This window comes from Engystomops pustulosus, chromosome 6, assembly GCF_040894005.1.
Source record: "Engystomops pustulosus chromosome 6, aEngPut4.maternal, whole genome shotgun sequence".
In the NCBI taxonomy this organism is placed as follows: domain Eukaryota; kingdom Metazoa; phylum Chordata; class Amphibia; order Anura; family Leptodactylidae; genus Engystomops; species Engystomops pustulosus.
This window is the reverse complement of record NC_092416.1, coordinates 76,360,451-76,386,360: the sequence shown is the minus strand read 5'-3', so window position 1 is coordinate 76,386,360 and position 25,910 is coordinate 76,360,451. Positions and strand designations below refer to the sequence as shown.

The 25,910-nt window shown below is 40.1% G+C and overlaps 2 long non-coding RNA genes across 3 annotated transcripts in view; both read left to right on the top strand.

Moving 5' to 3' along the window:
* The window catches only part of LOC140135321 (uncharacterized), a 62,349-nt gene extending 52,337 nt beyond the window's left edge, over nucleotides 1-10,012 (top strand). The window contains exons 2-4 of one of the 2 annotated variants that reach the window (XR_011856499.1): nucleotides 7,794-7,875; nucleotides 8,935-9,006; nucleotides 9,566-10,012. This is a non-coding gene — a long non-coding RNA (uncharacterized lncRNA). The remainder of the gene's footprint in view (nucleotides 1-7,793; nucleotides 7,876-8,934; nucleotides 9,007-9,565) is intronic. The other variant, XR_011856498.1, reaches the window with a different exon arrangement.
* A 702-nt stretch (nucleotides 10,013-10,714) lies between these two features.
* Nucleotides 10,715-22,625, top strand: LOC140135320 (uncharacterized). Its single transcript, XR_011856497.1, has 2 exons — nucleotides 10,715-11,544; nucleotides 22,137-22,625. It is a non-coding gene; the product is annotated as an uncharacterized lncRNA (long non-coding RNA).
* Nucleotides 22,626-25,910: the final 3,285 nt, after the last annotated feature.

The window sequence follows — 25,910 nt, the reverse complement described above, 5'->3', positions numbered from 1 at the left end:
CTCAGCTAGGGTATGAAATGTCCTTTGTATAATTCTCTCTTTTATGTTAATTTCTCACTCATTTACCTATAACAAAATCTCCTCTAAAGGCATGTGAAAATCAGCAGAGAATTGATGGATCAAGTGTAGAGGCTTCAGGGGGATACTCAATTTAGACGGCCCTATCTTTGGTTCTATAGTGTCTACAAACATGGCTTTTGGTGTCCTATTATCTTATCTGTCAGACCGCATCATGCTAGTGATTATGGGATCTCCATAGGGACAGTTGAAGACATAGTTGTAGATGCAGATGAAAATACAATTTCTGGGTTTTTTTAATAGCTGTCTGCATTTCCGTTTCTGTAAATCACAGAACCACATGGCTTGGCATCCCCCTCCAGTATCTAAACTTGACACATCTTAGGTAACTGTGTCTCTTCTCTGCTCATTTACACATGAGTTTGGAGAAGATTTGAAAAGGATAATAAGCGAGAGTACATACAAAAGATGGAATTATAGAAAAGAACATTTCATTCCCTACCTGAGGCGGCTAGTACTTTAATGGGATGTAATCTGGTGACAGGTTCCCTTTAAGACTTTATATTCCGGCTAAGTAAATGTAAAGTTGAATAAGAAACTGTTTCTGTCTGCCTTCTGAAATCAGAAGTTTACATAAACTATATAAAGAAGACACTTATGCATTTTTTCCACTATTTGATATGAAATCAGAATAAACCTTCCCTATTTGTACTTGGGTATAATTGTTTGTACAGATGGATGAGGCACCTTCAGGTTTCGATTCTCTGTCGTCGATTCTCTTCTTGAAATCTGGGCTAATTTTTTTTTACTTTCCCATGATGTTTCACAAAGAAGCAATGTGTTTCAGGTGTGTCTTAAAATACAGCCACAGGTGTGTTTCTACTTAAAGGGGTTGTCCAGTTTTTGCAAAAACTGTATAAAAAAAGGTTATGCTTACCTCCTTCGTCGCTCCTGTTGTCCCGTGCTTCCCTTGCCTGTCAATGCTGTGCCCCTGTTTGTTTACAGAGTCAAGCACTCTCCCATCCGACTACTTCCGATTGCCTGGTACAGCATTAAATTCAAAGCTGTACCAGGGGCACGGCACTGAATGAGTGGGCATACCTTGCCTCTGTAAACCATCAGTGGCAGAGCACCCATGGTGCGGGACAACAGAAGCCACGGGGATGTTAAGCATAGAATTTTTTTGTATTTACAGCCTACCCAGGACAGTTATTTAGATTTTGCTAAGCCTGGACAACCCCTTTAACTCAAATGTTGACATTAATAATAAGAATCTTCAAAGACATGAAATTTGGCTTTACCAAATTGTTTAAGCCCTTAACACATTATGATGTACATGTATGCCATAATGCCATTAAGCTAGTAGTGATGATGTGTACCGTGTTAGCCATGGAGAGCAGAAGAAGAGTGAAGAAATAAGGCAATACCTTTTTGAGGCTAACTGAGTATATTTGATGGTGAGCTTTCGAGAATACTAGTTCTCTTCGTCAGACATGATGTTGCATAGTAAAAAAAGGTTAGAATAAACAAATAAAAATGTAACACGTTAAATATCAGCACATCCCAAAAGTCCTGATCTATCAGCATATAAAAATGGTTATTCAAACAATGGAAAATACCACCAAAATGTCTGAAACCCCATTTTGCAAAATATAAAAATCTAGGAAAAAGTGATCAAAAAGACCATACAGTCCCCAAAATAGTAACAATTAAAACGTTGTCAAGTCCTACAAAAAAATGAAACCTTGCCCAGGTGCGTACTCCGAAGTATGAAAAAGTTATTGGTGTCAGAAATAATTTAAAAAAATTTTGTGCAAAAGGTTTTAATTTTTTTTAATTAAATAAAATATAATAAATGCCTATATAAATTTGATATTCCCCTGCTCGTATTAATTCAAGGAATAAAGAAGAGGTGCCATTTTGAGCGTACAGTGAAAGACATAAAAACTGTGTTCACAAGAAATTGGCGTAGGTGCATTTTTTTCTACAATTTCATCGCATTTGAATTTTGTACCAGCTTTCCAGTAACTGGGATGGAATACTAAATGCGGACACTAGGTAGTATAATTTGATATAGGCATAAACCAAGCCCTTTCACAGATCTGCAAATAGAAAAATAAAAAAGTAATAATAATTTAATATAATAGACACAATGGCACCACTTGTAATACAATGTAAATTAATATGACTGCAATGCCTCCATCACATTACACTTGTTCTGCAATTGCCGGTTTGGGATTATTTTCAGCTTCTGGTTTAATTTTTGGAAAGAGAAAATGCGCGACACACGGCTCGGCTGTCTGGTTTCCATGGTAACCCGGGTCTATTATTCCACCTTGTCATTCATCAAGACAGGATCCCTCTTGACAGAGCAAACAGCCTTCACTCCACAGCACCTATTAATACTGGTGGCTCCTCCGTTCTATCCAAGAACGTGGGGCCAGGAATTATCCGATTACTAATGCTTTTACTCAACAGAGTTGATTTTATAAAATACAAATACCGAGCACTGACTACCACTAAGTCAAATATGTTTATTGCAGCTATACATAAGAAATAAATAAAATACACATAATATGCACATAGATAATGCTCTAGACATATAAAAAAAAAAGTAAAAATGTACGATAAAACGCAATACTCATAACAGACGATACAATGCATGCCTTCCATCAAGAGCTTTAGATGGTATATACCTGGTATGTTATAATTATGTTTAGAAGAACACAGGCTGGGCAACATGGCATGGTGGCATTAAGGGCCCAAGTGCCTCCCCTGCCAGAAAAACTATAAAATGGTACTGTTATATCATGAAAAAAAAAATGCATATTTGGGCAGAGGTCTTATGAGCGCGGGAGTTGTTATTGCTGAATACTGCAGTATTTCATACAATGTTGCCAATAGTCCCTAAGGTGATAGATACATTGTTATGTCCCAAATTCAAATGCAGATGAATACTTATTTGCTGCAAGGGTTAGTTCTAGCAAAAGATAAAGCATGTAAATGGTTAAGGACATAATGTGGTCCTTCGATTGTAGTTCAGATACACGTACATACACTGTGCAAGTAGACAAATATTTCTTCTAGCGGTACAATAGCTTAATCCATATCCCACAGATCACTCTTGGTTAGAAGTCATCAGATTGTTGTAACTCGTAAGGGTATGTCTTATAGGTTATGCCGATCTGATTGCAGAGCCGTGGGTTGTGGTTCCAGATACACGTACATACACTGTGCAAGTAGACAAAGTCTCTTCTTGCGGTAAAATAGTTTAACCCCTTAACGACTTGGCCTTTTTTAGTTTTTTCACTTCCATTTTTCACTCACCAACTTCAAAAATCTATAACTTTTTTATTTTTCCACATAAAGAGCTGTGTTATGGCTTATTTTCTGCGTAACAAATTGCACTTCATAGTGACGGTATTTAATATTCTATGGCGTGTACTGGGAAGCAGGAAAAAAATTCCAAATACAGTGAAAATGGTGAAAAACCACATTTGTGACGTTTTCTTGTGGGCTTGGATTTTACAGCTTTCACTCTGCGTCCCAAATGACATGTCTACTTTATTCTTTGGGTCGGTACGATCACGTGGATACCAAATTTGTATAGGTTTTATAATGTTTTCATACATTTAAAAAAATTAAAACCTCCTGTACAAAAATTTTTTTTTTAATTTTGCCATCTTCTGGGGCCAATAACTTTTTCATACTTTGGTGTACGGAGCTGTGGATAGTGTCATTTTTTGCAAATTTTGATGCCATTTTCATTACTATAATTTTTGGGACTGTGCGACCTTTTGATCACTTTTTATTAATTTTTTTATATTTTTCAAAATGGCAAAAAAATTCCATTTTCGACTTTGGACGCTATTTTCCGTTACGGGGTTAAACATAGTGAAAAAACATTATCATATTTTGATAGATCGGGCATTTTCGGACGCGGTGATACCTAATGTGTTTATGATTTTTACTGTTTATTTATTTTTATATCAGTTCTAGGGAAAGGGGGGTGATTTGAATTTTTAGGTTTTTTTATTTATTTATTAATTTTTTTTTTTTAAACTTTTTTTTATTTTTACTTTTACTATTTTTCAGACTCCCTAGGGTACTCTAACCCTAGGTAGTCTGATCGATCCTATCATATACTGCCATACTACAGTATGGCAGTATATGTGGATTTTACTCCCCATGCATTACAATGTGCAATTAGCACATTGTAATGCATGGGTTAAAACGAAGTAGCCTCGGGTGTTCGGAACACCCGAGGTTACCATGGCGACGGATCGCAGCTCCCCGTGACGTCATCGGGGAGCAGCGATCCACGACAAGATGGCGGCACCCATGCGGCGCCATCTCTTTGAAGCCGCCGGCAGCATTGCCGGCGGCGATCGCGGAGAAAACACCCGCGATCGGTGCTAGCACAGATCGCGGGTGTTACCGGTAAGCCTTTGCTGCAATATGCAGCAAAGACTTACCGGCTATGGAGAGGGCTCGGCCCGCGAGCATTCTCCATGCACCGGGACCCGGCGTCGGGAAGGGGTTAAAGGAAACCTACCATTTGATTTCATGCATTATGAAGCAAACATACCTTGAGAATGGTGTTGCTACATATCTTGGTTAATCCCTGAGCTAAGTGGTTTTGCTGAAAAAACAATTATACCATTCACGACCTTGGGAAAGCTGGGACAGACTGGCTTACGGAGCTTGGAATTACAAATGAATGAAAGTAAAGCATGACTAGTCAAGCACTAATCAACCTGAGCTGAATCACTCATACACAGCAGCTAAGGGATGGTGCAGCAATTGATTATTCTGTCTGGCAGGAAGAGAACTGCAGGAGATGATGATGATGCAATCAGAGAGAAACTCTCCTGCAATGAGAAGCGGAAAAGCAAGCGCCAGAGCAGATATAGAAGCCACATAGCTTCATTATCATAATGTTACATCTGTTTTATTAGCAAAACGACTCAGCACAGGGATTAACCAAGATATGATCCTGCATCATTATACCTACAGCATTCTCAAGGTATATTTGCTTCATATTGCATGAAATCAAATGGTAGGTTTCCTTTAATCCATATCCCACAGATCACTCACGGTTAGAAGTCATCAGACAGGTTGTAACAAATAAGGGTATGGCTTATAGGTAATGCCGATCTGATTGCGGAGCTGTGGATTGTAGTTCGGTGTCCTATAGTCTCACATGCGCATGCGTGACTACTCAGTGTTATCAGCCAGCTTGTAATGGAATGGAATGGTCATCTGATGGCAAGTATTTATCTATATGTATCGCTCAGTTCTCCCGACCTCTTCCACAGTAAAAGTTGTAGATGCGTTTCTCAGCCTATTGTTGTTTCCTTTCTCAGTAGCAACTCGTTTCTGAGCCTATTTTCGGCTCCTTCCTCAGTAGGCTCACAAACACGTCTAGAATTATGACTTTTACTGTGGAAGAGGTCGGGAGAACTGAGCGATACACATAGATAAATACTTGCTATCAGGTGACCATGGTCGGGGCAGCTGTCCGTAACCAAAGGAGGAATAATCAAGATCCAAACCATGAGAGCTTGTATGGTCTGTTGACCAGAACTCCATTATGAGCTGGCTGACAACACTGAGAAGGCACTCATGCGCATGTGATACCGGAGGATGTGGAACCACAACCCACGGCTCTGCAATCAGATCGGCATAACCTATAAGACATACCCTTACGAGTTACAACAATCTGATGACTTCTAACCAAGAGTGATCTGTGGGATATGGATTAAGCTATTGTACCGCTAGAAGAAATATTTGTCTACTTGCACAGTGTATGTACGTGTATCTGAACTACAATCGAAGGACCACATTACGTCCTTAACCATATACACTCAACAGCCACTTTATTAGGTACACCTGTCCAACTGCTCGTTAACACTTAATTTCTAATCAGCCAATCATATGGCGGCAACTCAGTGCATTTAGGCATGTAGACATGGTCAAGACAATCTCCTGCAGTTCAAACCGAGCATCAGTATGGGGAAGAAAGGTGATTTGAGTGCCTTTGAACGTGGCATGGTTGTTGGTGCCAGAAGGGCTGGTCTGAGTATTTCAGAAACTGCTGATCTACTGGGATTTTCACGCACAACCATCTCTAGGGTTTACAGAGAATGGTCCGAAAAAGAAAAAACATCCAGTGAGCGGCAGTTCTGTGGGCGGAAATGCCTTGTTGATGCCAGAGGTCAGAGGAGAATGGGCAGACTGGTTCGAGCTGATAGAAAGGCAACAGTGACTCAAATCGCCACCCGTTACAACCAAGGTAGGCAGAAGAGCATCTCTGAATGCACAGTACGTCGAACTTTGAGGCAGATGGGCTACAGCAGCAGAAGACCACACCGGGTGCCACTCCTTTCAGCTAAGAACAGGAAACTGAGGCTACAATTTGCACAAGCTCATCGAAATTGGACAGTAGAAGATTGGAAAAACGTTGCCTGGTCTGATGAGTCTCGATTTCTGCTGCGACATTCGGATGGTAGGGTCAGAATTTGGCGTCAACTACATGAAAGCATGGATCCATCCTGCCTTGTATCAACGGTTCAGGCTGGTGGTGGTGGTGTCATGGTGTGGGGAATATTTTCTTGGCACTTTTTGGGCCCCTTGGTACCAATTGAGCATCGTTGCAACGCCACAGCCTACCTGAGTATTGTTGCTGACCATGTCCATCCCTTTATGACCACAATGTACCCAACATCTGATGGCTACTTTCAGCAGGATAAAGCGCCATGTCATAAAGCTGGAATCATCTCAGACTGGTTTCTTGAACATGACCATGAGTTCACAGTACTCAAATGGCCTCCACAGTCACCAGATCTCAATCCAATAGAGCATCTTTGGGATGTGGTGGAACGGGAGATTCGCATCATGGATGTGCAGCCGACAAATCTGCGGCAACTGTGTGATGCCATCATGTCAATATGAACCAAAATCTCTGAGGAATGCTTCCAGCACCTTGTTGAATCTATGCCACGAAGAACTGAGGCAGTTCTGAAGGCAAAAGGGGGTCCAACCCGTTACTAGCATGGTGTACCTAATAAAGTGGCCGCTGAGTGTACATGCTTTATACGATCTAAAGCTCTTGATGGAGGGTATGCATTGTATCGTCTGTTATGAGTATTTAGTTTTATCTTACATTATTACTTTAGTTTTTTATATGTGTAGAGCATTATCTACGTGCATTTTATGCATATTTTATTTATTTCTTATGTGCAGCCGCAATAAACATTTTTTACTTAGTTGTAGTCAGTGCTCGGTATTTGTATTTTATATTTTTTTTTCCCATTTATAGTACAAGACAGACACCTGTACATTACCGATAGCACCTCCACTAATTTTGGTCCTGAGGGTGAAGATAAGTGCTGAGATACAAAATATTTCTAGAGTTGATTTTATGTCTGATTTACGGAGAAGAAAAACAGAAAACAAAGGTTAAATGAGATCTGGGCATCTGATGGATCAGTTCTATATTCTAGAGAAGCCTCGGTGCTGTGTGGTTCTTTCATTAGTAAATTGAACTTAATAATTCACCATTTTCAAGTTTGCTTGCTGTTCCAGTTTACATTCATAGAATGAAAACAGACTCATTCCTTTTTGCAGCTTTGTTACAAAGCGTTTAGCCCTCCCTCTATTAGTTTAATTGATCAGTATCACAATTCCGTTCACTGTTCTGATAATATATAATAATGATCAATAAAGGTAATGGAAAAGTGGAGTTCTAACAGTGGCGCATCTTTATATTGGAGGCATGTCCTGGCCACTTGACGTCATAGTGTTGCATGCGGGCCGGAAGTGGAGAAGACGGAGCCGTGGGGAAAAAAGCTGAAGGTATATAGTTTGTTTTGTGGACATTTATTTAAAGGCGTGTTCTCGTCTGGGCAATCACATTCTGTTTCATTAATCTGCCATATGTAAACATTTCTTCAATTAGATGTTATTAAAAAAAATGTTCCTATGTGGAGATAATTTCTCATAAATGTAGTCATATGGTCCCTTAGAAACAAGACTTACTCCTCGGATACGACCACCTCTGCTGGAGTGATTGCACAAAAACACAAAGGGTGTTTGTATATGAAATGTCCGGGAGTTACTGCAGGTCCCACATCCATTCTGTAGTAATGATTGCTGAAGCCAGGTGGTCAGGCAGGACTCGATAGTGCATGTCTGGCCACTGCTGCCAAAATGTGAGGTTGTCGTATCCGAGGAAGCTATCTCGTTTCCAAGGGACAACATGACCACGTTCATGAGAAATTATCTTCACACAGGATTGAAGAAATGTTTACATATAGCAAATGAATTAAATTAAATTAAATGTAAATGCCTAAATAGGAGTACCAATATGTGGACGCAATAATATGCATTAATATTCCTGCCAGCTATGAGAGAAATTTATGTGCTGATAAATGTTTCAAAATTTGCAACAAACTAATGGGTTTCCAAAAGACAGGGGCAGACAGTAAAAAGCAATAAAATAAGACAGATTAACCTCATCGTTCCTGTGTCCCTTGATAAGTGCTGGAATTGTTTCCTCTTAGAATGCATGAAAAAGCTGAAAATTCTTGTTCATTTTGAGATAAGTGGTTGGCTAAGTAGGCATTTCTAGCAGTTTCTGAAGGGTTCCTTGGTCCCACAATATTATATTATAACCTCTAGGCACTAACGGCCTTCACATTGAATTGTTATATGCCTGACATCTGGGCCCACCATTGCTTAGAGTCTAGGCACCACTCTAGGATCAGGTGGGTCAGTTTAACCCTGATTTCTAGCCATTTTGTTATTGTCACAACAGGACAATGAAGTGGGAACGAATGACAGATCAGTTAAATAAATGCCATATTATTATCATCTTATTTTTTTCTTTTTCCTATCACGTTTTTTTACCATTAGAAAGGGCCTTTAAGCCATAGCGCAAAACTGAAAGTGGAACCAGTGGGACAACATCGAAAAATTGTCACCAAGGTACTGTATAAATTTGGTGCTATGTTCTACATTTTTCTTTAATTTTATTTTAGAAATGAGAGATATGGCTGCAATACATGACATTGTATTACGGTCCATATGACTGCTTATTGGCAGGCTTCATTGGGTACATGTTACATTGTATCATGCTGTTCTCGGAATGTACAGACTGTTAGAATTTCCCCAGAATTGTGATTTGCTTTTAATATTCGTCAGCGACGCAGCCTTAGCCCCTGATTTCACGCTGAAACATTAACAAGGACTGACACTGGAGATTAGATGCAGACAGCAGGAATGCCGGCTCTTTGTTGCAATATGGAGCTCGGCCAACAACGATCAACAGCGGCCAAGAGAGACCTGGGAAAGTCTTCAGAATAAAAGGGGTGAATAAGGTAGTTCAGTGAGAGGCCCATGAAAGAAGATAATTACCAATTCCTTCATCTTCCAAAATCTAATTAACCTTCAGTCATAAACAGGATATGAGTTTAAAGGTAAAGAGTGTTAAAAAATAATTGGTGCAGAGCAATTTCCGAATTTGTTGTTTTTTCCTCAATTTTAGCGTTAAAATAGGAAAACAAGAACATAGTGATCTCCTAGCCACAGCATCTCCTATGCCCCAGTGACAGGGGATTGTGTCGCACACCATCAGATTTTGGCTCAGCCACGCCAGCTTCATGCGACAGAAATGGGGGAGTGGCCTGTCGGACGTTCCGACTGATTTGGACCAAGCGCGGGATACAATTTGTGTCGCAAGACAACGCACTTACATACACCAGGAACAAGAAGGTGAACTCCGGTGGACCTGAGTGGGGAAGTGACACATGCAGGATATCGGGCACATGATTTTAGTGAATCACGGCACAGTGCATTATCATTGAACAATGCACTTTTGTGAACTCCTAGGACCAGGTAAGTAAATGTGCCCCACTGTGTCTAGATGCTGCCAGTCTGTTCTTCTCCACCAATCACAGTGCACAATACAAATGACCAGTGTACAGCAGGTAGAAGAGGCATGTATTAACTTGCAGGTAATGATCTGCTCCTTTGGTTACAGCACATAGTGGCAAACGGCTCATCGCTGCTGCATTCACTCCCCAATGTCTTCAGCTCCGTGCAGCCCATCTCCACACTGTGCAATTATGGACATGACAGTTATACTTACAGTATAAAGTCACATGTATAACTATACAATGCCCCTGAATAATGCTTCCCCCTCACACCACAACTGACCCCACAGGGGCATTTACTAAGTGCAGTGTGTACTATGTGCAGTTTGCCTGTGTAGTGTGCAGAGGGGGAGCCAGAGTCATGTTTTGTGGCGCACGTTCTGCATGAATCTGGCCCCCTCTGCACTGCCCCGACAGCGTGCACCTTTTTTTTTTGGTAAACCTTCAACATACTGTCAGACTTTGCATGCAGACACTTCTTAAATACCTGAGCAAGCAGATTGCACTAGAAAGAACGTGCAATTTCTGACGGAAAACTGGCGCAAAGCCCTTAGTAAATGTGCCCCACTGTGTTCCCCACAAAAAATTTTGATGCCCTCCCAATTAATTATATTATATATTGGACCTCATAAAATTATCACATGATATATATTATCCCCTGATTTTAAATGACTGAATAAAGGTGATATTAAAGTATCCCCCTTTTTCTTTCATTCAGTAAAAAGTGGTTATTAGAAGGGAATAATACATATTGTGCACCCAAAATAAATTGCATCTTCCAAATTTGAGTTATACAATTACATTACATAATATATGTATTATATATAGTGCAGCGTTAATTTATTTGTTGTGGGGGACTTAATTAATTAAAAAAGGCTGATAATGTAATTTTTTTTATTGGCCCCTAATAAAATAACAAAACCACTTACCCTCCGGCAGCCCCTGGCAGCTTCTCTTTCCTTCACATGCCCTCCAACGCGGTGACATCATGACGCAAGCCATGGGAGGTCATCATCCCTGGTGCTAGCCATTTTTACAGCAGCTAATACTTATTCCCATAAACTTCACAGAGCTTATGCCCACTGTCATGGATTCCATGGGCCTGATCACAAGCTGCTGAAGCTGTGCAGGCTTTCTCTATTGTGATCGGCACATGAGAAGTGTTCACCCATGAATAACTGTCAGGACCCAAACAATGGTCCATGGGCTGGTCATTTACTACCCGAGGAACTGTAAATGTACTGCGTAGTAACACTGAGCAACAAACATCACACCACTGAGCTCCAAAATGAACCTACACATTCAGGATCAGAATTCTCAGAAATCTGGGGCATATTGACACGACCCCACGCTGTATGAAAATTGTGGTCACCCTTCTCTAAAAGTAAAATTTACTAAAATGTTGTGTTTAAGTAGTAGTTCTGTTCAGTGTCCAAACATGAATCCTATTGTCCCAGGAAGGAAAAATCCCTTACCAGGATGAAGAAAAAAGCAGACTGAAAAAAGTGCATGACGAAGGCTCAATAGGGCCGAAACGCGCGTCGGGGAAGGTGCCATTCCGGACTGTGGAGTGCGATTCTTTCATACCAGGGTAAGACAATCACTATAGTGTAACTTCATGTTAGGCGCATACCTGATTTAATATGTATTTCCCTTGATATGATATCTTTGGAATGTTCGCCAACATTTAAGTTTGTCTATCCCCTTGTACACATATATCCACTGGCCTCCATGTATTGTCCGGTGATGTCCCCTTTATTCCTCCTCCCTCATCACCTGATGTTTTAATAATTTTAAATTTATTGTATGTAATAAAGTTCTTTATATTTTTCATACACTTTTTTCAGTCTGCTTTTTTCTTCATCCTGGTAAGGGATTTTTCCTTCCTGGGCCAATAGGATTCATGTTTAGTCTTTGCAGCCACTTTTTCAGGTGCAATACCTAGGGATCCACACTTGTGTACAATTACTTTATGATCCCACTGTCTCTACTCTAAATATTGTGTTCTCAGTGTCCAAACATACAGGAAAGCAGTAGTAGTACTGCGCTTTGGCCATATATACAGGATAGGAGTCATTGAACTGTGATGTGCTTATATATGCAGTGTAATGGCAATAGTCCTGTGCAGTGTCCATATGTAAATGATAAGAGTGGTAGTCATTTGCTGTGTCCATATACAGAGAATAAGTGTATTAGTTATGTTCAGTGCCCTTATATGCAGTAAAGTAATACAGAGCAGTGTAGGGCTGAGGACACAATTTGCACGTTCTTTTCACTGCAAACTGCCACATTTATCATGCAGTGTCCGACAGAATTGTGTTGCATGCTCTATATTAAAGGTGTAACAAAAATAGATGGTGCACTCTATAATGCAGGGGGCGCCATATTCACAAATGGTGGGCACTGCTAATGTAGGGTATAAATCATATTTTCAGAGCCAAATGTTACGTAGGCCGTCTTAAACTGCCTACTGTTTTGGGAGCTGGTTGCTGGAGCCACCATACCCCTACAAACAATTGTTTGTGTACAAATTGTTTTGTACTTTTAGGTGTTTTTATCATGGGTTTGGGTTGTTTGTGATTGATATATTTTGGATAGTTAATAAAGATAAGTTCTTTACATCTAGCTTTTCACATGTCTTTTTTCCATCTTTGTATGCTACAATTCATGGATCTGGCGCACCCTGCACACTTCACAGTCAAACTGCATCTGTTTTTGATAAATGTGGGCCCATACCTCTAAGTATTATCTCAATATCAAATGAGGCCTTGGGACTCTACACAAAACACCCATATTATAATCCACTACTATCATCTGGACATACAAGGCTGTTCATCATATACCGCTGTTTAGATCTTACACATATACATGGACTACAGGCGGTCCCCTACTTAAGAACACCCGACTTACAGACAACCCCTAGTTACAAACGGACCCGTGGAATTTGCTAATTTACTATACTTTAGTCCTAGGCTACAATAAACAGCTGTAACAGTTATAAATGATGTCTGCAATTAAGCTTTAGTGTTAACTGGTTCTTATGGCAGTCCCAACATTTTTAAAATTCAATTGTCACAGAGACCCAAAAAATTGTGGCTGGGTTTACAATTATAAAGTATACAGTTCCGACTTACGTACAAATTCAACTTAAGAACAAATCTACAGAACCTATCTTGTACGTAACCCGGGGACTGCCTGTATATGGGAAAGCCCTAAATCCCTGAAAACCGGCATATTTTCCCCACAACTCCATTATAGCAGATTGGGTCACCTGTGATTTAACCCACCCATGCAAGATCTGAATATACAGTGATTTCATTACCTTAACACAATTAATAAACCAAAAGAACAATACAAGGACCAATATAACCAAAATACTACTATACAAGACCAGAAGTACCCCACCATTCTGTTACCAAATAATGCAGAGACCAATATTACCAATAATATTGTTGTACCATGAGTAAATATTACCATAATATGATAGTGGTTAATATTACTTAAATATGGCTACTGAACAAACACGAACATGCAGAGGAAAATATTACCAGTAATACTGCTCCACAAGGCCCAGATAATACGGCCACTGCTTGGCCTGTACCATAACTACCACATAGTGATGTACCAATACAATCATACTGATACATATGGATAGACATCATTTTCATATTTTGGCAGTATAGTGTTAAACACTACTTGTAAACATGCCATCTGTTGACTTAAAGTTGGCTTCTCGCTTCACTTTTTGCATATTTTCCATTTGGCTCTCTCTCTTTGGACCTCCCTATACTTTGTATAGTGTTACCTTTTGTTTCCCTCTTTATAGTGCTACCCAAAGCCCATAGCTTACTTTATTCAGCCCCTTCCCTTTGTACTTTTTCTTTATTTTGTCGATCCTGTAGTTTCTATTGCAATTTAGTTTTTGTCTTCAAGATAATAATTTTTTATAATTAATAATAATAATTCCTTTATTTATATAGCAAACACAGATTACACAGCGCTGCACAAAGGATGCCAAGATGTATTTGTCTTCATATTTATAGTATCTTTGGAAGTTTTTTCATTGTTTTATTGTTTTATTCATTGCTGTTTTATTCATTGTGTCCCTTTTGGTTTTCCTTGTTTTATGTAAACCATAATTTTTTTTGTTTATTGTGACAACCTTCAGTTTTCACTAAACAAAAGAAAAATAAACCTTTTTACTCACCTTACCTTGATCCTTAATAGAGTGACATCCTTGTGTCTTCTATGCCAGGATAACGGCATTCTGTCTCTGCCATACACTTCAACTAGACCTAGGGGGACATTAATCATAGTTTGTTAAACTGTTTTGAGCGTTTTTTTGCACAAAAATCTGGCGTATCTCGTTAATTTGGCGCATTTATACGCCATTTTCTGCCGCATGTTCGGTACTTAGTGGTTTTGAGTCCCAGCGCCTTATCTGACATAGTGAGTGCCTGCTATACAGATGTTTGCTCGGGATCTATCACTAATTTGCGCCTAAAATGGTGCAAAATAGGTGCAAAAATGCACCTACTCAGAGCAGGTGCACTTCCAAAAAAAAATCACTTTTCATTACTAAATACATAAATTTTAGGTTCCAAAAATGAAAAATTCCCTCTATGCAACATGGAAAATACTTCGGAGCAGTTTTAAAATATAAAATTTCTCCAGTAACGACTTCATCACTTTCTATAGGATCATCTCTGTAAGTGATTATTGTCTTTTTGTACAGATCTGAGAATATTATCAGACTCCATTTTCTGTACATTATAATAAAAAAGGCAAAGACTCATTTCAGCAAGAATTTTTTTTTTTAACATCTCTTTTAGTCCCTGCAGTTACATCACAATGATAGTTTTTTTGTGCAGGGATGAAGCCCTGAACGTTCTGTCACCTTTTCTCAGTCTACTTTCATTATTGGTCACAAATGAGATCTAACAATTTGAGACAAATTTGGCACAAATTTAGGCGCAAATGAGTCGGACATGAGACAATTCCAAAACGCATTTACTAAGGCAGAACTGGATCCATCATAGATCTCAAGCCAAAAAAAAAAGAACAAACCAGGCGCAAAAATAGGTGAACCTGAGACCCACTATGATTAATGGCCCCCTAGTGTCCAGAGGATTCAATGGGGGAATCTGGGTCTCTGACTAGCTTTTCACTGGTCCAGAAGTAAGAATTGACAGATCCCACCTCTGCTGGAAATATGAACATCACTGTAATGCACCATTCTTTGGCACAAAAATGCTATACTACAAATGCAGAGGGAACACCAGACATAGGGTCCGGGTGTCACTGCACTGGTACTTTAAAGTGTCCTAACATAACTGGACAGATTTATTAAGACTGATGGGCATTTGTTTTTTTAACTTTTTTTAGTTGTGTAAACAGCAACTTTGAATGTAACAAAGATAAAAAGCATATAATTCTTGACATGATGTGAAATAATGTAAGAGTCGAAACACTACTGCATTGCATTGTCGGCAATGAACTCTGTAATACCCCGCAATCTGTTTCATTATGTACTGCTACCAGCTGTATAGACCTCATCTAAATTGATATTAAAAATTGTTATTCATAAACATAACCATGAACAACTGTATCATTTATATGTCCACAGAATATGTCAGGAAGTTACAGAGCAGAATAGTTGGTTAAAGATGAAGCAGGACAGAAGCACCACTTTAGGTTACTCAGTTACTTTTTTAACAAGTTTGCATGAGTTTGGGTCTTAAAATGTTGCCTTTTTTCTTGTATGCAGCAGCAAAGTTACCGTACATTAGAAAGAAAATGACATTCTCTCTTAATCTGCTAATCCCGTCTCTAGACAAGATGGTTCTTTTAAATCAACTACCATTTTTTCAGCGCAGTGGAGCACAGATCCGGACATATTTTTTATTGAACAATAGATTCTTTTCACGAGAGACTGGCCAGGCTAACACTACAAAAGGGCCGCTGCATCCTGAACAGCAGCTCCAGCATCAAATCCACAAGAATCACAGGAGGGTTTTGTTGGCTATTGATAGAATGATGGATCCTTGTTTGAAGTTTCCAGATTTAACACATTGTTACTGCACAAATGCCCATTTTCTCACCTCTGGAAGATTTCTGTGGGCTGGAAGAACAACTAAGAGGAGGCACAGAGCAGAAATGTTCTCATTGTAAAAATGTATGGAATGGAGAATTGTTATCAGAGTCATTAGAAGTGTATTTAATCCAAAAAAGAAAAAAGTAATCTTCTCTCAGAGTATAATGAAAACTATTACATCTATTCCTGCTGATAACCTTTATAACATGACTGAGTGGTTGTAACAGCTCCAATCTCAATCTAAATAACATAGTAATATAATTTATTTTGTGATCATGCATGAAATCTACAAATCTAATACTACGAGGGCGGTTCAATCTTTTTTAAAAAAAAATTTTTTGTATTTTTCAACATAGTCCCCTTTTAGAAAGATACACTTCTCCAAACGTTCCTGCCATTTTTGTAACCCCTCCAAAAAATAGGATTTGTCATACAAACTCTCCAAGATACGCCTCTGTCTCGGCGATGACTTCCTTGTTTGAGCTAAATTCTTTTCCCGCAAGCCAGTTTTTCATGTTAGGGAACAAGCAAAAGTCGCAGGGAGCCAGATCGGGTGAATATGGGGGTTGCGGCAGCAAGTTATAACGCATTTCATGCAGTTTGGCGGCGACAACTCCGGATGAATGTGCTGGTGCATTATCGTGGTGAAACAGCACCTTCTTTTTTGCCAAACGCGGCCGTTTCTTCTTCAATTTTTTTGTCTAAAGCAGTCCAATAACTTACTGTACTATTGTCCAGTGATCGTTCTTCCTTTTTCTAAAAAATCCAAGTGGATGACGCCGTTCGCATCCCAAAAAAGTGTTGCCATGACCTTTCCGGCCGATGGGACCGTCTTTGCTTTCTTTGGAGCAGATTTACCGGGAGAAATCCATTGTTTTGATTGTTTCTTAGTTTCTGGTGTGTAATGATGAATCCAGGTTTCATCAATACAAAAACTCATTCGGATTGCTCTTAAATTGCTCCAAACACTGCTTCAAAGTTAACAGCCGCATCCATTTGTTGTCCACTGTGAGCAATCGCGGCACCCATCGGGACGACAATTTTTTCATCCCCAACTTATCATGTAAAATATTAATTGCCATTCCGGTCGACACACCTACGGCCTCTGCTACTTTGCGCACTTTCGTTTTTCGATCAGTGAGTATCATGTCGTGGACTTTTTGGAATGTTTTCCTCGGTAACCATGTCTGCCTGGCCCCCATTTAAATTAGTTGAACCAATATCTAACTGTTGTCATAGATGGCGAAGTGTCCCCATAAACAGCATCCAACTTTCCTTTTATCTTCTCGCATTTTATCCCATCCAAAAACAAAGAGCGAATTACCAAACGATACTGATCTTTTTCCATCTTAGCGAAAATCACAAAACACGTCTTACTCAAATGGCTGCCAAATCCAAACTAACCCATCAATCAGTCTGCAATTTGTTTTGCCGTCGTTTGATAGATGGCAGCACACGATGATAACACCAACTTCCCTCAGGAACGCCCCCTGTCGTCAAACATGGGTACTTATTGAACCGCCCTCTTATAGTATAATTAACTTATTTTTTGGCTTGTAAGTCTATGACTGCTGACAATACCCTCCGTTTCAGGATTAAGCAGTTGACCTCTAATGCTGATGTCATTCACATTGTAAACAGAAAGCCATAAGATCTACAAAAATTTCTTCTGCTCATTTACACACCAACAAAGATGGCAAATTTGATTTTCATTTTGATTGACAATCATAAGATTATATTGCACACACATTGATCAGCTATTAAAATTTAAAACAAAATTCCCAGGAATTTGGTATTGTTTATATCCTAATGATAGGTCATCAATATCAAGATGGACGGGCTTTGATCAATAACAGGCACTGGCCTATATAGTGTACAGTATAAAACGTTGAAATCTCCATCCACTATGTAGTGGGATTTGACAAACTGGCTAAGTAGTCGCACTGCATGTGCATTAATGGGCATCTAAGACCCTCTTGGTGATCAGTAGTCCTACTTTGGACCATTTTTGGTGACCTACCATTAAGGAAATTTTTGACCCAGTTTTGACCCAGTCATAATTTGGCTGTTCCCAAAGTCACTCAGATCCATTTTCTATGCTTCAAAGTGTCTCAAAGAACTGATTGTTCATATGTTGCCTAATGTATACCACCACTTGACAGGTGCCATAACTGTCAATCAATCAATAATTCATTTTATTTGGTTTTAATGTTGGGCTGAACAGTGCATACTACACTTCCAAGACGTTCTGTTTTGATATATTCTACACCAGTTGTCAGCCAGTTAGTTATCTAGCTGAGGATGAATGCTGGCCAGTGGTAATTCAGCAGACTTTGGCATCGCTCCATTCAATGGCTCGCCATGCCCAAAGGCAGAGATTTAATTTGAGTCGTGTAGCATTGATTTTGGTGAACAAATGGGGGTCTCTTTGTGCTCGTTGTTAACCAGTTGTTAGTCAGAAAGTATGAGAGGCTTTTAATTAACTACTAATTTCTTTTTTTTGTGGGGCCGTTAACCTAATTAACAGCTCCGTAAAAGCGTTCTGCAGGCAGAGAAAGCATGATCGCTTTTTAATGCTAAGTCTTGAGCTCTGTTAAATAATTCATTTAAATTTTAAAGACTCATGTGGAGTCATTTACTGCATCAGTGTCCTGTAAATCAGAGGATTTATTCAATCACCAGAACACTCTACAGAGAGAAATTTTTAAACATCATAAAACCCAATGTACAGAACTAAGAGTATTTTAACTAATAAATATTAAATTCTTCACACAATTTCACATTGCAAATATAATTTGTATATGATTTTTACACAAAGCAGTTTCATTTGATCAATTGAGAAAAATGAAAAGTTAATGAACAAATTATAAATCTAAACTATATCAATTAATGTGTCCACCCTTTTCCTTCAAAACAGTATCAATTCGAGCATAGTTCCCAAATATCCTGTGAATGTACAACACAGAGGGGCTCCTGTAACGGCCCCAGAGCACTTTCGACTCATTAGCATAAATGTAAAAGTGATTTTAGAAGGAAGGAGGCCATGGATAGCAAATATAAGAAGATTACCACTCTCATGGTGCCTGGATATATAAGTGCCCCTGGTTTATCATGCTTGATTTTGATGGTAGATTTCCTTCAATTCGTCTTTCCATTTACAAGACTATATGTATTTTGTAATTCTGTCCCTTGTGTACATGAATTATATTTCTAGTTGCTACCATACCATAAAATAACAAAGAAAGTTTTTTTCTATGCCTGTTACAGGGCTTTAGCTCAGAATGGGCGAAACATACCAAGTGAGAACACACTTACAAACAAACGAATGACATGAGTACTACTATAATACAGAGCAGTACTTCCAAAAGTATAAGTACTATAATTCTGCCATAAATGTACAAAAATATAACTACTATAATAGTGCTCCTCTGTAGAAGAATAAATGTATTATAATAATGCTTTTAGGTATGTGAATATTTACTATAATACTAATTTTATGTACAGGAATAGAACTATAATATTATAACTATTATAAATATTGTTATTGTTATTATTGTTATGTATAATAATATCTACTATAATACTTCTAGTACTTATAAAAATATAGCTAATACAGTACTGATTCTAGAGAAGAATATATAATACTGCCTCCTAAGCATGGCCCAGACAAGGCATTTTTCTACCTAAGCAATATTGAGCCCCCCTACCCTTGCAAATTGTATGAAAAACGCATCAAAAAAAGGGTCAATCCCGAGGACAAAAATTTAAGTCTCCCTTAAAAATCATAAGAAAGAAATCTAAGCAGCCACCTGCACCTGATCATCTGCAATTAGGTCTACCAGCAGTAAATATTGCACAAATATATATAGTATAAAGGTAACGAAAACCAGAACATGACCCTTACATATACACTCACCGGCCACTTTATTAGGTACACCATGCTAGTAACGGGTTGGACCCCCTTTTGCCTTCAGAACTGCCTCAATTCTTCGTGGCATAGATTCAACAAGGTGCTGGAAGCATTCCTCCGAGATTTTGGTCCATATTGACATGATGGCATCACACAGTTGCCGCAGATTTGTCGGCTGCACATCCATGATGCGAATCTCCCGTTCCACCACATCCCAAAGATGCTCTATTGGATTGAGATCTGGTGACTGTGGAGGCCATTTGAGTACAGTGAACTCATTGTCATGTTCAAGAACCCAGTCTGAGATGATTCCAGCTTTATGACATGGCGCATTATCCTGCTGAAACTAGCCATCAGATGTTGGGTACATTGTGGTCATAAAGGAATGGACATGGTCAGCAGCAATACTCAGGTAGGCTGTGGCGTTGCAACGATGCTCAATTGGTACCAAGGGGCCCAAAGAGTTCCAAGAAAATATTCCCCACACCATGACACCACCACCACCAGCCTGAACCGTTGATACAAGGCAGGATGGATCCATGCTTTCATGTTGTTGACGCCAAATTTGACCCTACCATCCGAATGTCGCAGCAGAAATTGAGACTCATCAGACCAGGCAACGTTTTTCCAATCCTCTACTGTCCAATTTTGATGAGCTTGTGCAAATTGTAGCCTCAGTTTCCTGTTCTTAGCTGAAAGGAGTGGCACCCGGTGTGGTCTTTTGCTGCTGTAGCCCATCTGCCTCAAAGTTTGACGTACTGTGCGTTCAGAGATGCTCTTCTGCCTACCTTGGTTGTAACGGGTGGCGATTTGAGTCACTGTTGCCTTTCTATCAGCTCGAACCAGTCTGCCCATTCTCCTCTGACCTCTGGCATCAACAAGGCATTTCCGCCCACAGAACTGCCGCTCACTGGATGTTTTTTCTTTTTCGGACCATTCTCTGTAAACCCTAGAGATGGTTGTGCATGAAAATCCCAGTAGATCAGCAGTTTCTGAAATACTCAGACCAGCCCTTCTGGCACCAACAACCATGCCACGTTCAAAGGTACTCAAATCACCTTTCTTCCCCATACTGATGCTCGGTTTGAACTGCAGGAGATTGTCTTGACCATGTCTACATGCCTAAATGCACTGAGTTGCCGCCATGTGATTGGCTGATTAGAAATTAAGTGTTAACGAGCAGTTGGACAGGTGTACCTAATAAAGTGGCTGGTGAGTGTAGGTATCCCAGCACATGCGCATGGTACAGTGGGTGAGGACATTCAGACCCCTTCACATTTTTCACTCTTTGTTTCATTGCAGAAAATTGGTAAAATTAAAAAACATCTTGACAGAAAAAAACAGAAATGTAGATATTTTTGCTAATTTATTAAACAAGAAAAACTAAAATATCACATGGTCATAAGTATTCAGACCCTTTGCTGCAACGCTCATATTTAACATGCATCCGTCTGTTCCTCCTTGACGTAGTTCTACTCCTTCACCTGAGCCCAGCTGTGTTTAATTAGACTGTTTGGAATTCTTTAGAAAAGGCACACACTTGTCTATATAAGACCTCACAGCTCACAGTGCATGTCAGAGCACATGAGAATCATGAGGTCTAAGGAACTGCTCAAGGAGCTCAAAGACAGAATTGAGGCAATGCACAGATCTGGCCAATGTTACAAAATAATTTCTGCAGGTTCTTAGGTTCCTAAGAGCACAGTGGCCACCATAATCCTTAAATGGAAGAAGTTTGGGAAAACCATGACTTCCTCGACCAGACCATCCAGCCAAACTAAGCAATTGTAGGAAAAGAGCTTTGGTGAGAGAGGTAAAAATGAACCCCAAGATCACTGTGGCTGAGCCCCAGAGATGCATTAGGAAGAAAGTTTCACAAAGTCAGCTATCACTGCAGCCCCCCACCAGTAGGGCCTCTATTAGATGTGCTGACGATAGCCTTTCCTCAGTGCAAGACATATGAAGACCACATAAAAATTTCAAAAAAGCACATGAAGGACTCTCAGACTATGAGAAATAAGATTCTCTGGTCTGAGACAAAAAGATTGAACTTTTTGGTGTTAATTAAAACCGGTATGAGTGCAGTAAACCAGGCATTGCTCATCACCTGTCTAATACAATTCCAACAGTGATATATTGTGGTGGCAGCATAATGTTCTGCTATGTTTTTCATTTGCAGGAACAAGATGACTGGTTGCAATTTAAGGAAAGATGAATGCAGCCAAGTAAAGAGATATTCTGGATGAAAACCTCTTCCAGAGTGCTCAGACTGGGCCAAAGGTTCACCTTCGAACAAGACAATGACCCTAAGCACACAGCTAAAATAGCAAAGATTTGGCTTCAGAACAACCCTGTGACCATTCTTGACTGACTCAGCCAGAGCCCTGACCTAAATCCAATTAAGCGTCTCTGGAGAGACTTGAAAATGGACAACCACCAACGTTCACCATGCAACCTGAGGAAACTGGAGAGGATCTGCAGGAAAGAGTCGGAATACTCCTTCTAGTTTTTCTTGTTATAATAAATTAGCAACAGTATCTATATTTTCATTCTTTTTTCTGTCAAGATGTGGTGCAGAGTGAAGATTTTTGGAGCAAAAAAACCTTTCTGATTTTCTAATTGGCTGTCATGAAACAAAGAATGAAAAAATTAAACAAATTCTGAATTATTTCCATATCCACTGTATATATAGGTAACCCAGCAATGCTCATAGTATTTACGTTAGCCAGCACATGCCACAAGCATATAGGTAGCCCATGCAAGCACAAGCCCAAAGCATATAGGTAGCCCAGCACATGCCCCAAGTATCAATGTAAGCCAGCACATGCCCCCAATATATAGGTAGCCCAGAACATATTCCCAGTATTTAGATAGCCCAGTACATGCTTCTAGTATATATGTAGCATACTCACCTGCGCTACCTGCAGCCTCCTTCTTGCTCCCATGCTTCTTCTCGTCCAGGTGGTGCAAACGTCAATGCATAGGTAACATTGCGCTGCACATACCATTGATTAATATTGAGGGCCAGAACAGCGCCCCCCAGTGTGGGAGGTATGGCTTGTGCCCTAGGCCTACCCCTTGTTCTAGCCCTGCTCGTGGCCTTCCATTCTTTTACAATTGCTATTGTATTTAAACACCTTTCCTCCTTCTTTATCTCTAGCTCCTGTGTCCATCTCATCCTTATTATTTTCCTCCTCTTGCTCTTTTTATTTTAATTCTCTTCCCCTCTCCCTCTCTCATCCTCTTCCTTACAATCTCCATTGTCTTCCTGTAGCTACCAACTTGTCTTCTTTCTCCTTGTTCCTCATTATCTCTCCATCTATTTCTTCTCCTCCTTCCTCAACCTCCTCGTACTTCCTTCTTCTCTTTCCTCCACCACCTTCCTTTTCCTCCTCCTCCTGCATGTCTTGTACTTCTCACCTGTCTCTCTTTTACTATGTGATAAGGTTTCGGACACAAACAAGGAAACTATTGATAGTCTTCTTTAATTAAAGCAATCTCCTGAAATTACAGCCTCTCCCTTTCCTCCCCTTGTGCAGGCTGCTGGTGAATGCACCCCATTGTTTCATGCTGAGGGGCTGCCCGCTGCCATTGTGCACTTTTCACTTATTTAAGGAATCTGTAAATTGCTTGTATTACATCAGACACTTACAAACTGTCACATTCATTTCATGTTAAAATTTTCATTTGGTGGATAGCTTTAGAAGACTGCTCATTCCACCCATGAAGGGGTTAACTCACAGTTACTCTACACCAATAGTTGTTCTTTTGTATCTTACAGTACAGTTTACAGTAAACAGTTTACAGTTACAGTTTTAGACAAGTATAATATCTAAGTATTGCCCTATGGGGGCTCATGATATTACTGAGCTGAGAATACAGCATGACCTTTGACCTCAACAGATATCACAAAGGTTGTCAGAAAATTTGCCACTGGGTTATAGAAACCATAGAGGATGAAAAAGTACCCACCTAGCACCCACCCTTAAAGGGTTTTGCCCATGAAAAATTCTCAAATTTTAATCCCCTAGTGCTGTTTACACAATAAAGATCATTTTAACCCCTTACTTAACAATTCTACTCAGATTTATTGCTGTTTTAGCTCCTATCACTCCATAGGCTGATCAGTGAAAGATTCCAGGGTATGGGTGGGGACTCGCTAACCAGACACTCCTCAAGTGCTGTGTGCTGACAATGTGGTTAGATTCTGAGGGTCCAGGTTTTTATAAACTTTCATTTAGTGTCTGAACATTCACTAGTATCTGGCACACAGAAAGAGAGATGAGACAGATCAAAGATGAGAGATGATGAGATCCATGAGATGCATATTACACAATATTCTCCCCTCTGCTATCAAAGCCATTACATACTGTCACATCTGTTGTATACCTCACTCCCTCTCTCCTGGATAAAGATCTTATCTGCCTATAGCATCTAGCTTCACTCTCCTCATGCTGCTTGCAGGCAGGAAGTCAGTGTGTGTCTATGTGAGCTCCTCCTGGGATGCAAAGGAGGGAAACATGTATGGCACCATACTGTTCCGAGCCTGGGAGAAAGATAAATTATAGTTATTCATTCTTCTAGGTCTCAGCTTTGTTTTCCTTCAGTGTTTTCTTGTTTCACAGAGAAATAAAATCTGCTTTATTCCAAAGATTTCTCCCTTCAAGAAAAATGTAAAGTCAAATAAACTGGTATTATCTCTGCCGGAAATCAGAAAACACATTGAAATAGAAAATTCTGATGAAGAAGCAGCAAATCATGATGCATAAAACTAGATTCTCAAGGAATTCCACCCAGGAATATTCTGTGCCTATGAAGTGCTGATCGCTAAGGAGTAGCCAGTGGCATTGCTAAAGGGGTGCACTTTGGATCCTTAACAGAATATACTGAGTCGGGGGGCATAAAGTATATAAAATTTACGAGGCATGGGTCGTGCCACGCACGGATGTTAAATGTGGCGCATGGTCCAAGTGAGCACCAGTAGGGCGATTTCAGTGCAGAAATGTGCAACACCCCTGCCGATGCAAGGCAGAGGGGTTGTTGCGAATACGCCCCACCATGTAGCTTGCAGCCTGTGTAGGGTCTGATCAACCCCACAGCAGGTCACTACATAACACAGGGGAACACTGCAGCAGTAGAGTTTGCCTGGTAAAGCAGGAGTTAAGTGAAGAATGTGATGTAATATGTGTCAGCCAATCACATGTGTTCTGATATTGTATCTGTAAGCTGGGATGCGATTGGAGGAGGAACCACCACCTGACCAATGGGAGTAATAAAACCTCTGGTCAGGAAAGTTCTAGAGGTCAGTCAGGCCAAGGAGTCTGAACAGACTACTTAGTGTCAGTCAGTCAGTGCAGGGAGACAGACCAGAGCAGCCAGAGCTCAGCTCACTGCCTGAGCAGCTCTGAGGAGCTAGTTAGTGAGAGAAAGGGGTATCATCCTACCTTCAAGGGTGATATCTGAAGCAACCCAGGACAAGCTGAAGCATCCTACTAGGACACAGCTATCTCCCAGCCTGCCATTGCATCCGGGCTGGTGATCCATTCCTGTGGTTCCCTCTCCAACTGCAGCCCCTGCTACAACGGCTGTCACCATCACGGGCACCCTATCCACCACACAGAGACTCATACTCTAGACACCAAAGGGTTGCCCCAGGGAAAACCGCTATAGCAGTCTCTCCCTCATCATTTCTTGCCAACACCACCCTGCTGGAGACCTGTCCCCATACCAAGCACCGTGACACTAACGTGCCTGGGCCGCAACCGCCAGCCACTCAGGTATTCCGGGCCCGGCTGTCTCTAGGCCCCAAGAAAAGGCTAAGCCCCGGTGGGGGATGTTTCAAATGTGTTTTGCATGAAGAATAGTATAGTATGCGCCACAAATATGTCTCGGACATCTTCTTATTTACATGCGTGAGCAGTTTACAAATGAAAGAATGTGCAAAGTTAGACAG